Source organism: Zerene cesonia, chromosome 8 (genome assembly GCF_012273895.1).
Source record: "Zerene cesonia ecotype Mississippi chromosome 8, Zerene_cesonia_1.1, whole genome shotgun sequence".
NCBI lineage: Eukaryota > Metazoa > Arthropoda > Insecta > Lepidoptera > Pieridae > Zerene > Zerene cesonia.
Window position 1 is genome coordinate 728,384 of NC_052109.1, and position 15,636 is coordinate 744,019.

Consider the following 15,636-nt stretch of genomic DNA (forward strand, 5'->3'; position numbering starts at 1 on the left):
TAACACCACCGTCCATCGGTCACTATGCGGTCAATTAAGAATAGGATCGATTCTGCGCCATTGTGACGTCATGTAATTAAACATAAATAATCGAAGAAACGAATATTTATAACAAATTAATACAAATGTTTTGATTTAGGGTACAAGTCTGAGCAGAATAAAATAAACTGATATATTGCAATATTAATGCAGAAAGGATTAACAATAATAATATATATATACACATTTTACACGAAATTGACACATACATACACACGAATAGACACATAATGAGTTTCATTGATGTTCCTATTCTTATATGAATCGGATAGAACTTGGCCCGCCTTATAATAAAACATTATTGATCAGGCAGTAGTATTTACTACTCATATAACGTAGATTGGTATCTAGAACCTTCTAAATCACGTAGGCTAGTGCCCAAAATATTACAGCTATTATGAGTAATCCCCGATAGTGGAAGAAAATTGCTATGAACAAATTATTTACGGATACGTGGGGTTCTCAATTCAAATGTAAATTTTGTGTTTGTTTCATCAGAACTTTTGACTTGGTGAACCGATTTTCATTATTCTTTTTTTTATTAGAAAGTTGCCGTCCATGTGGCCTCATTTACAGTTCGTCTATTTTGATAATTTGAAGGCGATTTAAATGATTTAAAGAAAATAAATATGACACGATAAAATAGAGACGACGTATTACTGTTGAATTAACTAGCACAAGTATTGCCTGCTCTATTCACATTACAAAATCAATCATAAAATACACAACAAAAGAATTAAAACGTACATCCCTACTAATATTATAAATGCGAAAGTAACTCTGTCTGTCTGTTACGCTTTCACGCCTAAACCACTGAACCGATTTTGACAAAATTTGGTATGAAGATAAAACTGAACTTAGGAAAGGACATAGGATACTTTTTATCGCGAAAAAGGGTAGAAAGGGTTGAAAGAGGGAATGAAAGTTTGTATGAAAGTTCGTTATTGTCAAACCGATTTCGATGAAACTTGGTATGAAGATGGAGCTAAACGTGGGAAAGAACAAACCATACTTTTTAATGCGAAGAAAATACTCCTTACCATGTCACGCGATAAAAGCGAATTCTACGCGGGCGAAGCCGCGGGCGAAAAGCTAGTCAAAAAGATGATTGCAGATCGAAAAACTTCCGCTGTAATATGAAGAGTAAATGCACGAAACCGTGGGCTATATGCTAGTAAACACATTAAAGCATTCACGTTAAATTCATTCATTTTAAAACCAAATAGCATTTCCATTAAATAAAGTAGCGCTTAAATCGAAAAACCAAAGAAATTACTTGAAATTTTACTCAATCCAATTAAATTCTTATTGAAATGTAATTTCGATGTCTCTGAACTTTAAAGCTTTATCCGTCTAGACTAGATTAACCATTTATGGCTTTTTTATTGCAATATTTATTATCCGATAAGAAATACGGATTATAAAATTGATATTTATCTGAGTTTTGTATGTAGTTTTATCAGTAATAACTATTAAATATTATTTTACTGAGTGTTATTTGCTTTCAATGCAAAGCATTAGAATTTTAAATTATGTGAAACGTTTTATTATTTACTATAACATTCAAATGCTTAATAAATTAGACATTTTTAAAGAATACAAAAAAAAAATCACGAGACGGGATTCGAACTAGCGTCGTTTCGCCGAACCATAGGAGTGTCTTATCTGCTCGTCTCTACAGGTGCTGTTTTCCAAAATGTCCACTTAAAAATATATGTATGAGTTTGTTTGTCTGTTAGTAAAATACTCCAGGCGTGTAAGAAGACGGACTACTTAAAATATTATCAGTTGTACGATACTGATATAGTTTTACAATTTTCATATACAAACGTCTATGTGTATGTGAGTGTGGGTGGTCGCACGTGATTGTGTGTGTGTGAATATGTAACAGTTACAAATAAGTTAGACTGATCAGAGCAATGAATTCCTATATTGTTATTTTAAAAACACAGCGTTAATTGCTAGTAATGCTGTTAGACTAAAACAAATGCTGATTGTCAGAACTAAAACAAAAAACGACTGCATCCCTAATTTAATCTATTCAAATGTGTACTGTAAACAACGCGCATTAAGTTGATTTTTAATTGGCGCCCGATCCTAATCAGCAAACGTCAAATTGACGTGTGCACGCAACATCAAACAGAGGTATTGAATAACCGAATTTCCAGTAACTTCCAAATTAAAGCCAGCTACAAACTATTTCCCTTTGTTTCCTAATTAATGGGAATAAGGCATCTGACCGCGCTCATTAGTGAGTATCTTATGTGAGTTCTTAACTTTAATTCATAGAAGAAAGTAATTCTGACTTCGATTTGTGGGTATATTTGAAACAGGATGTGTAATATTATCACTACACAAATGATAATAAAATACATAAATATATGTTCAAATAACGCCACATAATAGTGTATTTTTGGGTTTATTTAGAAATTATAAAACTTTTTAACGGATTTTAAACGCAATTTATTCATGATATTATTAAACCGACGTTTCGAACACTTTACAGCGTGGTCACGGGGAGACTCTACCAAATATTATAATAAATAAATATTACTCGCGTAATATCAAACACAAGAAAATACTCTGCATTATTTATTATCACAAACAAAGGTCGTTTATAACTATTACTTTAAAACCTATTATGCTTGGAATTTGAGCGATTATCATGAGAACCCTTAAAACATAAGGACCTTACCTTATTCAGCCTACGCAACAAGGCGTAACAGGAGCAGAAAATATAATAATTATAGTTTAGGAGCTAGTGAAATACCCATATTCCTATACTGGCGTGGGCAAACTTTATTGGGCAAGATAAAGACGGATAAATAGACATTTTATGAAATAAAGTCTTGAATTTATTAATTTAGTATACATTTCATATCACCTTTAATTCTTTTCTTAATGAAATTTGTATTGTACGGTAGTTGATTTATATATTTTTTGTTATATTCAAAGTATACAATATATGTAATAAATACCACATCTGTATGATTGTCACTACAAACAAAATTGTGTATTAGTATGTAACCTTCAAAGACGATTATTCAGTTGTTTTTGAATAAACGTCTTTGACGGTTAAACAGGTTAAAATATGAAATACTTCTAATTAAAAAGTAATTATTTAAGAATGGTCTTGTATGAAATAAATACAATAAACAATAATTTACTGTTCGCTAGAATTCAACATCACATTTTAAGAAACTTTGATCCACCACACTAAAGTTACCAGTGACGGACTAAAAAATATTAAAGAAGAAAATGTAAAAAGGATCGTGTTTTATTTTAAAATTTTACACAGATATCTGGTATGAGCGTTGTATTCAAGCGTATAACAATTGATTGAGCTCGAATTTTTTGCTCCAGCTGAAAAAATCTTTTAGCAGCTTTTGTGAGAGTGACGTGAAAGTCACGGATGTGCGCGCGTTCATAAATATTTCACATGAATTATAAATCGACGAATTAATTAGTGTAATGAAACAGATGGTTTCGTACGGGATTACCTTCACAATCCGTTTGAATAAAGTGGACTAAGATTGGTTTAAATATATTTTCTTTATTTATGTTTTTATGGCGTAAGTTTAAACATTTCATAAACTCATTTATTTATTCAATTAGACATCTTAAGAAGCACTTTGAATATAGAGTTCAGAAGTTTCTATAGAGAAGAGAAGTGACTGGCTATTTAAAATATGGAAATAATCAACACCAAAAGTGTAAATTAGGTGAAGCAATTGATAGCGAAATGATATATGATGAATGATAAAACAAATATTATAATGAAATATCAAAAATTATAAATAAGGCATGAAAAATTTATTATGATTATAATCTGGATGTAATAAATTAACGAGATTACAAGATTATGTATCTCATTTTACTCATAACTCAATAACTAACCCAATTCCCAAACTAAATATACCATAAATACATAAAACATTGGCACGAAAACGTTAAGCGGCTCTCAGAGATTCATATAACCCAACAATTTCCTTTCAAAATCCTCAATTGACCTGACCACGACCTCCTGGCCACCATTGTATGGTTTAATTTATAACTGCGATAATGTCGTACATTGATCTCCTAATCCTTGCTAATATTCATATCATTTCTGGGTACGATATACGTTCTTTAAGTGCGCAGAATCAACATATTTCTTATATTCCTAGATGCGTTTATTAAGTTATTCACTGAATTAAAGCGGGAAGGATTTAGTTAAAGATTTTAGCTGAAAAAGGTAACAGTATCGAACTTGATTCTTCGACAGTTTTCTCACGACATTTTCCGTTACCGTTTATTATATGCAGATAAATTGAAAAATTAATGTATTTTTTTTTTTTTTTTGAAATTAAAAACTTTTTTGACCAGTCAGTCAGTCTGTAAAGTGTTCGAAACGTCGGATTAATAATATAATGAATAAATCGCGTTTAAAATCCGTTAAAAAGTTTTTAATTTCGAAATGTACAATACTCGCGTAAAATCAAACACAAGAAAATACTAAATTTACATAATTTTAATTATGTATTTCTTGCACGCTCGCCCGGTCTTGAACCCTTATTGCTTCGAGTCCTAACCACTGAGGCACTAGTAGTAGCAGTAGCTACTAAGGTATAAAATTAGGCTTAAAATACTTTGACTGTCATATTGTTAGTTTTGGCTATTAAAAAGATAATCATTTATTACTCCTGTGATAAAAGCTTATTTTTAAATATTTTTTGTTATTTATATATTCTTCTATTCACGCTATTTATACAGGTACCACGCAAGTGAAGCCACGTGTTAAAAGCTAGTACAGTAAAAAGTAGGACAGTATACTTTCATTCGCACTCATATATTTTACGTAAAAAGGTTCGTAATCATTAACTGTTTCTAAATCAAGACGAGCATAAGTAATCCATTACGAAATTCCCCAAGTATAAAAACTTATCGAAATATTTGACCTAGTCGTAAATGTAAATGATGTGGAAGCCGGTTATCGGTACCATATAATTAATTAACTAGATTGATACACTCTCAATTTGGCCGTGTTATAATAAGACACTGATTTTCTCTACCGTATATTGAGTTAGCGTGGTTGTAGATATAATTCTACGAAAATTAATAATAAGACGCATTGACTTATTTATTTACATATAATACAGAGTTATCGAGGAAGGGGTAAGGTATGATTGGGATTTTAAAACCTACGTAATTAAATATGCACCAGCTTTTGGTTTTTGGTTTGAGTACAAGCAATTTAACTGAGAGTTTTATATTTTCAAAATAAAAACTCGCGGTTTCCTTTAAAATTTAAATTTATTCATATATAAAAAGAAAGAATAGAATTTTTTGAAAAATTGACTTTTTAATTAGAAATATAAAACATACTATTTCAACCTTAAAAGTTTGTATTCACAATAATAATAAAATGCTCAATCTTACTACTCATTCACAAATCTCTTCCATTCACTCAGCCTCTAAATAATTACAGCGATTAGATATAAACATACATTCACTTATCAGGCTTTTAATTGTGTTTTATTGGTGGTATGTTACCATGCTGTTGTTAAAATCATTCCACTCTTTATCATTTGTAGTCCCCAGATGCATTGTAAATGATACTTTACACGACTAAAAATAGAGTTGACATTCCCAGGCACAGTTTTATGGGAATGATAAATGTATGGAGTTGATAATGTCTCAGTGTTTGGGAATTTTTAATAAATTGGAGAGGATAGAAGGAATAAATCGATTGTTGATAATGTAATGTTATTCTTAAGAATGACAAATTGTAGTGTATCCTAATCAAAGTTAGGTTAAAAAGTAATTGGTCATAAATTGTTGGCATTCAATCCATTAAATCAGCACCAGGCCGCACTTAGCCAGCGTGGTGGATTATGGCTTGAGCTCTTAAAAAGGCCTGTCTCCTGCAGTGGGACCATAATATATGGGCTGATGATGATTGAATGTAATTAAGTATGTAATTAAGTATGTAATAAAGCTGAAGTTTGTTCGTTTGTTTGACTGTACTGGTTTAAATTGAAAAAATAAGTTCAGTCAATTTATGGTAAAATCTCCTTAGTGGGATTATTACAACAAATTATACCTGCATCCTGTCGAATTTGTGAGTTTCAAGCGTGCATGAACCAACTAAGACTTCAAAAATAATATGTTAAATATCCCGTATTGCAACGGAATAATAAAATATATATAAAGCCTTTGTTACTTGGTAAAGCTGTAAGCTTTCTAATGATAAAATAAGTTTTTAAATCAATCTAACAGTTTTTGAGTTTAAACATAACAAAGAACATTCAACATTATTCTTAATTTAGACCCATTTTAAACGGTCAGATGTAATTTTAATTTTGCAAAGAAAATAATTTCATAAGTTTATCTTATTATCCTGATTTGAATGCACAGGATTACATAAATTCTAAGCAATTGAGACAATGAAGTCGATTCTATCATAAATGTATTTATAAAGTGTCGGAAACTGTATATTCTTTATCTAAAAGTCTTAAATGCAGTTCCATCGAGAGGTAGCAGTACGAAGTATAAATTATATATAATGACAATAAAGCATGTTAACTAAAAGCATGACTTAATAGCTTGACAATGTAACTTAGAAACTATTTAACCTTACACACTAAAACAATTGCTCAGCATTTTTCAGCAAAAGCACAGGATTTAACTGCAGAGCTGATTCATGACCCGCCTGTTATAAAAATTATAAATGCGAAAGTTTGTAAGGATGTGTGTGTGTGTTTGTTGCTCTTTCACGCAAAAACTACTGGACCGATTGCAATGAAATATGATACGTAGACAGCTGGACAACTGGAATAACATATAGGAAACTTTTTATCATGATATTCCTACGGGATACGGACTTACGCGGATGAAACCGCGGGGCGCAGCTAGTTTTGTAGGTATACCTGTGCAGTGAGGGATCTCCCCTCACTCATTTCCGCAGCAGACAGCCTGAACATGGGGTGACAAATTAATAGACAGCCACTTTTGTACACCCCGTCATTTGTACATTTGTAAGCTGCTGCTATGTATGCTGGGAGATAAATACCACATGAATTGAAAATGCCTCCGATACTGGTTTGTAATTGTAATTTGAAATTAATAAACAATGTATCTTATAAAAAAAAATTATATATCTATATATATATATAAATATAGATTAGTAAAAAAACTGGAAGCAACTTCGAACGTAATTTATGAGCTGATATATTTATTTGTTATTTGGTATGTTGACTAGAAACGTCATTATAATATATACGTTGTTTGTTTTGTTATAGATTTGTTTAGGAAATACTGTTTAATGTTAATAAACAAATAACTAGTGAAAAGTGACGCTTTAGGTTCGCTTTGTTTTGTACCTAATATAGGTCTAGCATTCCAAGTTTTTTTTAATGTGGATAAAATATTATTTTATGATCGAGAACACATCTGATGATGAATAAAAAATGTCATGTCAAAGCCAAAATTAAAGTTTCATAGTTTTTCAGTAGTGTATCAAATATGCATATACTGCTGGATAGTGAAAACACAACCTCATTAACTATTGATAGTGAATTTCGCGTTACTCAAATAAAATCAGTACCATCAATAATATTATCTACAAAAATGGTCACCGATGTCTCTTAACACTCGAAGTTCTAAAATATCCAGACTAAAAGAATTGCGTATCAACAATACAATGTATAACGCCAATCGGTTTACATCCTCGAAGTTTCAAAACAAAAAAAAAATACGCCCTCGGGAGAACCAACCTCCGTCATTTTTGAAAATGTCGGTCAAAAAAATGCTTCAAATTCAATGCCTTTACTTCGAAATTTTAACAACAATAATAATCTTATTTGTATTTACATATAACAAATGTCAATTATTAAAAATTTAAAGCAGTCCTCAACGAATTCTGTGTGTCAGCCTGTTTCTTATTCACGCTTAAACACCTGAATCGATTTGGATGAATCATAGTCAGGTCAGTCAGTCAGACATAGGAGAAGCGTAGTTCAAGACCCGAAGAAAGACATTGGATAATTTATCCCGAAATTCTTACGAGAACGACAGCTAGGCTGGTAAATCGACCCGACTGTGTACCATTTGTTTTTACTACGCTAAAAAAACAACGCGAAAAAACATCCAAGTTCTTCTTTGAAACAATACAATGCAAAATAATAATGTGAACTGGAGGTAAGTATTACATACGTGATATGCACGATAAAAGTCCACGGTCGCATCAGATTAGCGATCAAAGGTCACATATTATATACGATAATACAAAAACGAAAGGGTATATCCACCAAACTCAATTGGCAGCGGCATGTCGCGGAATGTCACTGACATGCGAAGCTCCGATATATGCTTATTTACGACTGCGATAACATCTATCGGTTGCAGAAAAATCGACGTGTATGATAAGACGATAAAATGGTACGCTTGAACGGGTTTCATTACGTAAGTATATAATCCTATTCATTCGAAAGAACCTTTAAAATCATGTATTTTTATAGTAACATGTCTGCAGCAGCATGCAGCTTAAATTGGCAGTATTATACTTGGATTTCGAGCCATAAAGCTTAAATTACTCCGACAACTGCTTAACTAAAACTTTATCGAACATTACATGATTTCTGTAATCCTGATCATGCAATTACGGCTTCATACCTCCGATAGTTATCTACACGTGGCTTACGTATATAAATAACAACCGACTGTTTATTCATACACATACACACAAACACCTGTCAATTCATACCGCCGCGTAAAAACGTGTTCTGTTTACGCAGTCTCCATTTTATTTATGTAGGATCGGCTCAAAATTCAAATTTCGTATTGTTTACCATAAACAAGTAACATCGCATATGATGCATACTTTTAATCTTGCCCGAAATTTCACAATGTAGATACATAAACATGTGTTTATTACCTGCCCCGTTGCGTGCGAATGTACCTCCCTTTCATATTTCACACGTATGAAGGATTAAGCATAAATTTTTAAAGCGTCTGTTATGACAATTGACGCTACAATTTATTTTTTTTATTTTATCAACACCAGCAATTGGCCCGGCATAGACCGGGAGGGTTATTTTTAGGAAGATAAGTATTTATTTATTTTCATTATAACCTTTTCTTGTTAATAACAAACACAAAGAAACATTACCCAATTTTTTGCAGTTGCTTAGTATTTATACACATACAAACATTTGAATGCTGTAACCCCCTATTATATTAGTCATTAATAAAATAACAAAACAGAACAGGGGAAAATTATCATTACAATATAAAACTTTGATATTGAATAAAACTAAATATTAAAGTACCCAACTATATCAAACATGTAATATCTATATAATAATATCTAATCAAATACATTTATACATGAGTTGTGAAACCCTACTTACGAATGCAAAATTAAACACAGTTATACCCTTATTAATAACCTCAATATATAGTAACAGAATCACAAGAATACATTTAAAGGGCCCCGGCAAATATAAAATATAACCCGACGTAGAATCGAAAGCCTGAATATTTGATAGAAACCACGTACTTTAAGAATCATCTAATGATAAATTCAAATCCCAAATCCTTTGGCGAAGCAATCGGACGTCGAACAAAGGTTATGTGGAAACTTACATTTCTCGGGGCCTCGGGGAGCAACGCTTGTTTCCATCAATTGTACTCTCCGAGAACTCAACTGGGTAAGGTATTAGTTGTCAATCCAGAAACGAATAAATATTTAAAGTATAACACAGGTATTAAACATGAATAAATATACTTCGTGAAATAAGACTGTGCAAGGAGTGATACTGATATGCTCGATGGTTACTGAATGATGAAGAAATATTCTTCTGCATTATGACAGATGGCGAAAATAAACTAGTTGCTTTTACTTAAAATAGCGTATTTTAAAGGACTTTTTTACTAGCCTCACTATAAAGGCATTCACTGTTTTTATAGTATTTTTTATTCTTAACATACTTAATTACTAGTTATATTAAGTATTTTTGTTATTTCAAATAGTATATCATACATAAAAATGTAATAGACTGTGTAATTAAAATACATTCTTTATAACACTGATGTGACAACAACACGTAATAAAAGTTGTACGCAAACAGTTGATATATTCACAGAATAAAACATATTCCAGGCTAAGGAAGGTTCTAAAAGCTTCAAGACTAATTACAAATTCAAATCTTGATCCTTTAGGAGCTGAACAATTTGAAGACATGAGTTTTCAACACAAGAAAAGTGAAATGAATCATTCTATGTGCTTGCGTTGATTAAAAAATATTTTAAGAAAAAGTTTTAACAAAAAATTAAATTTCACATTTTTTTTTGTTTTCTTTTTCTACATCTGACGTAAATACTAAGATTTACACTATCTCGCTGGTGCCATTATGACAATTGAACCAAATTAGATTGTACCAGCTTTAAAATGAAAAAACGAATCATCAAAATCGCTTTTCCCAGTCGAACGTTCCGAGATAAGAAAGGCTGGTGACCAAACGTTCCCCTTTTTTGAAATTGGTTAAAAAGAGCCTGCTCGAATTAGTTTGCATCTAGATTCGGTGTTTTAATTCCCCAGCCTTTAATCACGTAGTTGTTATCGCCGGTTCTAATGAAATTTCTGAGATTTCAATGATTAGCTTTGCGTGAGTTAGTTTGGATAATGATCGAGATGGGAACGAACTTGGGTCTGGAAAAGTTTCTCTTGGTCGGAATAAAGTTTTGGTTGCCGATTTATAGAAACACATTTATAGAAAAATCTGGAAAATGATTAATTTATTAGTCATCTCATTTATTTAAATACTACCTTTTTCCCGCGATTGCGTAATTTTAAATATTAAAGCATACATAGGGACATATAGACAGAGAAAGCGACTTTGTTTTATATTATGTAGTTAAGGTACTGAAATAAGTCCATATAAGTTAATATTTGTGCTATATTTTAAGACATTAAATTGCATATATTTATTGAATTTTGGATAGGGAAATCTTGTATAGATACGCACTGCCCACGTGGGCTATGTCGGATTCCTACCGACTAAAACTTCACTGTGTTACGTCGAGCCGCTTTAGCGAAGGGGCCACGAAGGCTGGTTATTAGTCGTGAACGATCCCCTCGGACTAGAGAAATACCCTACGGGCTGCGGTATTGAACCTACATCCTCTGGCGAATAATATCCACATAACCCAATTTCATTGAGATTAATATCAAATCAAAATGGATTTATTAGAGATAAATTTCATCAGACTTTACTAAAGAAATTATGAAAAGCGATTGGTCAAAATTCGCTGACGCAACGTTGAAATATACAAATCCAGAAAGATTCGAGATTCACAGGAAGACGTAAAACAAATAATAACTAGAAATCTTCCATCCAGCAAACCGAAAGTTTCAATTTAATGTCGAATACTTGATCTTAAACACAAATAAGAGTCTTGAAAAAGTTTTAACTCTGGTTGGGGCTAAGTCGCCCGTTCAGCGAAGTAATTTGGAGTTTGTATAAATATTTTAAGGCCTTATAGAATTATAATGCTGAAGGGGAAGTCGGCTATCTTCGTTGTTTAATTACGTATGTTTTGTAAAAGCTATATTCAATGTAATACATATAAAAAATGGGGGGCGGGGATTTATGTAAAAGTACTGAATAAACAATTATATTCGTCATATTATGTTAACTTTTTCAATGGTTCAAATGTCTTATATAAGATTAATTCCTTTAACTTTCATTACAAAGTGACTGTGAGTATATCTTCATTATATGAAGTATAACTTCTATACCTCTTACAACTCAAAACGTATCAATTGTCATATTTCAGACCGTTATTACTTGCGCGCTGAGCGTGCGCGATTCTTGCTACAAAAATTATGATGTATTGATTAATATCTATTGTATTTCTGCTGAGTTATAATAACCTTTAAATATTGCCGATCCCTTATCCTCGTTGAGCCAATTAATTTAATTGTTTGCTATATCGTATTCTGGAAATTTTTGACCTTATAACAAAAAGTCATGAAGATATTTTGTGATAAAACGAAATCGTTTACTTGGAATACAAGCATGAGGAAAATTGTTAAATGGCTTATAATATTATAATCATAATAGTTTAAAGTTCTACAATAATTAATATTAATAGTCTTTTTAAGACGTAATTTTTATGTACTTTTTTTAAACACTGTAGGCGCCATTTTCTCATTTTCGACTAAATATTGGAATTTGACAGCTTTTCTTGAAAACTTTCATTTCAATTCCTGCAATATTCATGACGAATAAAACCAAATCAAATAGCCATACCAGAACTGTGTGGTCTATCAATTATTTAAAAACAATACCACCCAGAACCACACCAGAATGTCATACTATAAAACAAATGTTTGTGACAAATTGATTGGCCATAGTGCTTGTTGTTGTAAATTAAATCTTATTCCTGCACGGGTAGATGTATTTTCGCTCATCGTCAATAAAAGGCCAACCGTTTCTTCGTTTGACCGAATGATGGCCGTTGAATACGTTCATTGAATGATTTAACAACATTTCGATTAGTCCAAATTGGTTTACTGGGATTGTAAATTCTTCGAGTTGAAATTAGTTTTAATTTTTGTCTTTCTGTTTGTGCTTTGATAGATACGTATAAAGGAATATATTTATGTATGTTATGATTAGTTTATATATGAGTCAACACCCGATTTTTTTATTGATAAGGAATGTTAAACTCATTTTGGTTCGATGAATATTTAATGATTTTGAATTGGGAATCGCTTGTCGTATGTGATAATTATGTTTTTAATTTTTTTTACTAAGCAATAGTGTCTAAATTTATTGTATTTTTCAATTTTTATATAAGTGATCTCTCAAAATATTTAGTGGAATTTCAATAAACTTCGAAATGAAAATTGAGCACGCTTTAGCACGAATTGAGCCAGCTCGCCCTTGGGATGTACCACACCCCCACAAAGATCGGCGTAAAATAATAGCTGCTGTCTTTCGTTTGGTCAGTGGGGGAGCCAGAGGCCCTTAACCTTTCCCTTACCCTTCCAAGTCCTTTCCTTTATTTCTCTCATCAATATTTTCTATACTACACATTAAAGTCGGCAATCCATTTGCAGAGATGTAAGCCATCAACATCATCTCACAAACATTTATGGACGGTTGTAACGCTTACCATTATAACAGCTCATTTACCGACTACGACGTATAAAATACAACAAAAGTGTTGTAGAGACTTACATGATCCAATACCTGTAACAGAAATAAATAAATCAATTATTTATAGGAACTTTTTACCGAGTTAGTTTATATATAACAAGAATTAATATACGCTAACAAAGCACTAACAAAGGAACATTTTAGAATTATAAACAGTTGCCCATAGACGTCCCCACTTCACAAACACGGGCATCCCATGAGGGTTCAGACCATAATCCACCACGCTGGCCAGCGAATTTTTGATTCTTATACATGCTGCTTTCCTCACGATTTTTTCCTTCTGGTCTTGATGATAAAATCTATATATATTTAATCGTTATTTAAACATAATGTCAATTGTTCATTTTAATCGTTTTATTTCTTATCTTATCCATCTTATCCATACGTAACAAAGTTTCACATATCGAGGTATAACAATTTACACTTACACTAGAATTGTAAAAATGCATTTTTTTGTAATGTTACACGATGTTTTATAAGTCAAGTCGCTTGCCCTAGTTTCTGTCCCTGTGAAATCCGAAATCGAACTAAATAAAGCATGGATACTTTAATACTATATGTAACTTTTTCTGTTGAAGGAATTTTCAAAGTCCGTTAATTTTTTGAGTTTATTCGTTATAAACTCTGCATGAATTTAATGTAACTTTAACGCATAAAGCATTTCTCTAATATGACATTGAACCGACTTTTCAAAAATACACCCAACAATCATTTTGAACAATAAACCAGTCCTCTGTCAAATAGTCAAAAATGTAACAAACTCAAATGGGACATGGAAAGCACCAGGTTTAAAATAAAAAAAAAAAAACAAAAAAATCGATTCACCCCGTCGAAAATTCTGTTTGTTCTGAAAAAAAAATACAGTTGAATAGGCCTCCTCTTTTATTGCAGTCGGTTAAAAACTCAACATACTACTGTAGGCCTAACTAAAATATCCGACATCAATTGCTTCATACAAAGCTATTAAACTAATTAACTAATAACTTATAGTATACAATAACATTTTTGTCTTCTTCAAACAGTTTGCTGTTTGACAACACATTTAAAGGTCTTTCATTCGATGGATTGCCACTCCTCATTTCAAATATAATTATATGGTTATACCTAAAATATCAATAAACTCAAACTCAAACAATTATTTATTCAATTGGACTACTTATAGAAGCAATTTTAAATCGTCAAACACCGACCATATGTCACCAGTTCGGACAGCAGTTTCTACAAAGAGGAGCCAGTAAGAGTCTATAGTTGCTCCTGTCGAATCATGTCATACATCCATACTTATAGTATTAATATAGATAGATTTCTTATTTCGTCTTCACTGAGCAGGCGAGGCCAGTCCCAGTTATAATGATAAGATTTATCAGTGTTCAGCTCAAGTTAAATCCGTGGAAGTGTTTGTTAGATCACACTTAGCGGAGCGGTGGATTTGAATTAAATACAAGGATTACTGGATCGAGGCGTAATGGCGCGGAATAATCTTTATCTAGCCGAGCATTCAATAAAACTGCTTGTGGTTTTGGTAGTCTAACAGCATACGGTTTCAGGACATTTAAACGATTCTGTTTGTTTAATCATAATCCTTTTTAGTCATTTGCCTTTTAGAGCAAGAGCCCGTGAGGGCCAGACCTTAGTTAAAGTATAAAATCTAAAAGTTTCTCTGTGTATGCCCACTATACAGGTAAGAACGATCCCAGGCTATGAAACTTGGGTCGCGGTGGCTTTGGCAGGTAACAGGTAGTAAAGGTGTGTAAAATTGTGTCTCAAATTTACTATAGTATAAAGCTCAGTTTTCATATATTTTATTAGTGATAATCTTAGAAATCCCCTCGTACACAGCCAGACACTTAGTACAGTTGCAACCCCCTGCCAGACACCCTTAAAGTAGGGGTAATTTTAGTTGTACTTTAGTTATAGTATAAAACCTGAAGCTTATATATGTTACTTGGAGGACTATAAAATGATGTTTCCTCAGTAGCCAGGCAGTTTCGATAGTTCCCCTATATTGCCAGACACATTAAAGATCTATTATAGGTGCGAGCGCGAGGGGTATATGCGTAAGCGAGTGCGAGTGAGATAGTGCGTTCGGTCCACGGCGATCTTTTGCTGCCCATCAGCTGTCTTTTATTCTGTATTCTATGGTAAACAATTTTTTAGATTTATCAAGGACATTTATTATTTAAAATTATTATAGACTAAAAATTAACTTTTTAAAAAATTATTTAGTAAAATTTTACGCGAATAAATCTTAAAATCAACAACTCAAAAATGTAATAAATTACGTTTCAGAGTTTTGTAAGCTTCATTTAAATATTACAAATATAATTTGCTCGCAAAAATTGCTGTAATAGTTCACTTTTACAAGGTGGTAAACTGCTAGCGTCGAAATTTC

At 32.0% G+C, this 15,636-nt stretch overlaps 1 protein-coding gene across 1 annotated transcript in view; it reads right to left on the reverse strand.

Annotated features, from left to right (window-relative positions):
- The window catches only part of LOC119828803 (protein sidekick-1), a 199,091-nt gene that overhangs the window by 148,359 nt on the left and 35,096 nt on the right, over positions 1–15,636 (reverse strand). Inside the window, exon 2 of the mRNA XM_038351068.1 lies at positions 13,266–13,277. The gene's annotated coding sequence lies outside the window, so the exon portion shown is untranslated. The remainder of the gene's footprint in view (positions 1–13,265; positions 13,278–15,636) is intronic.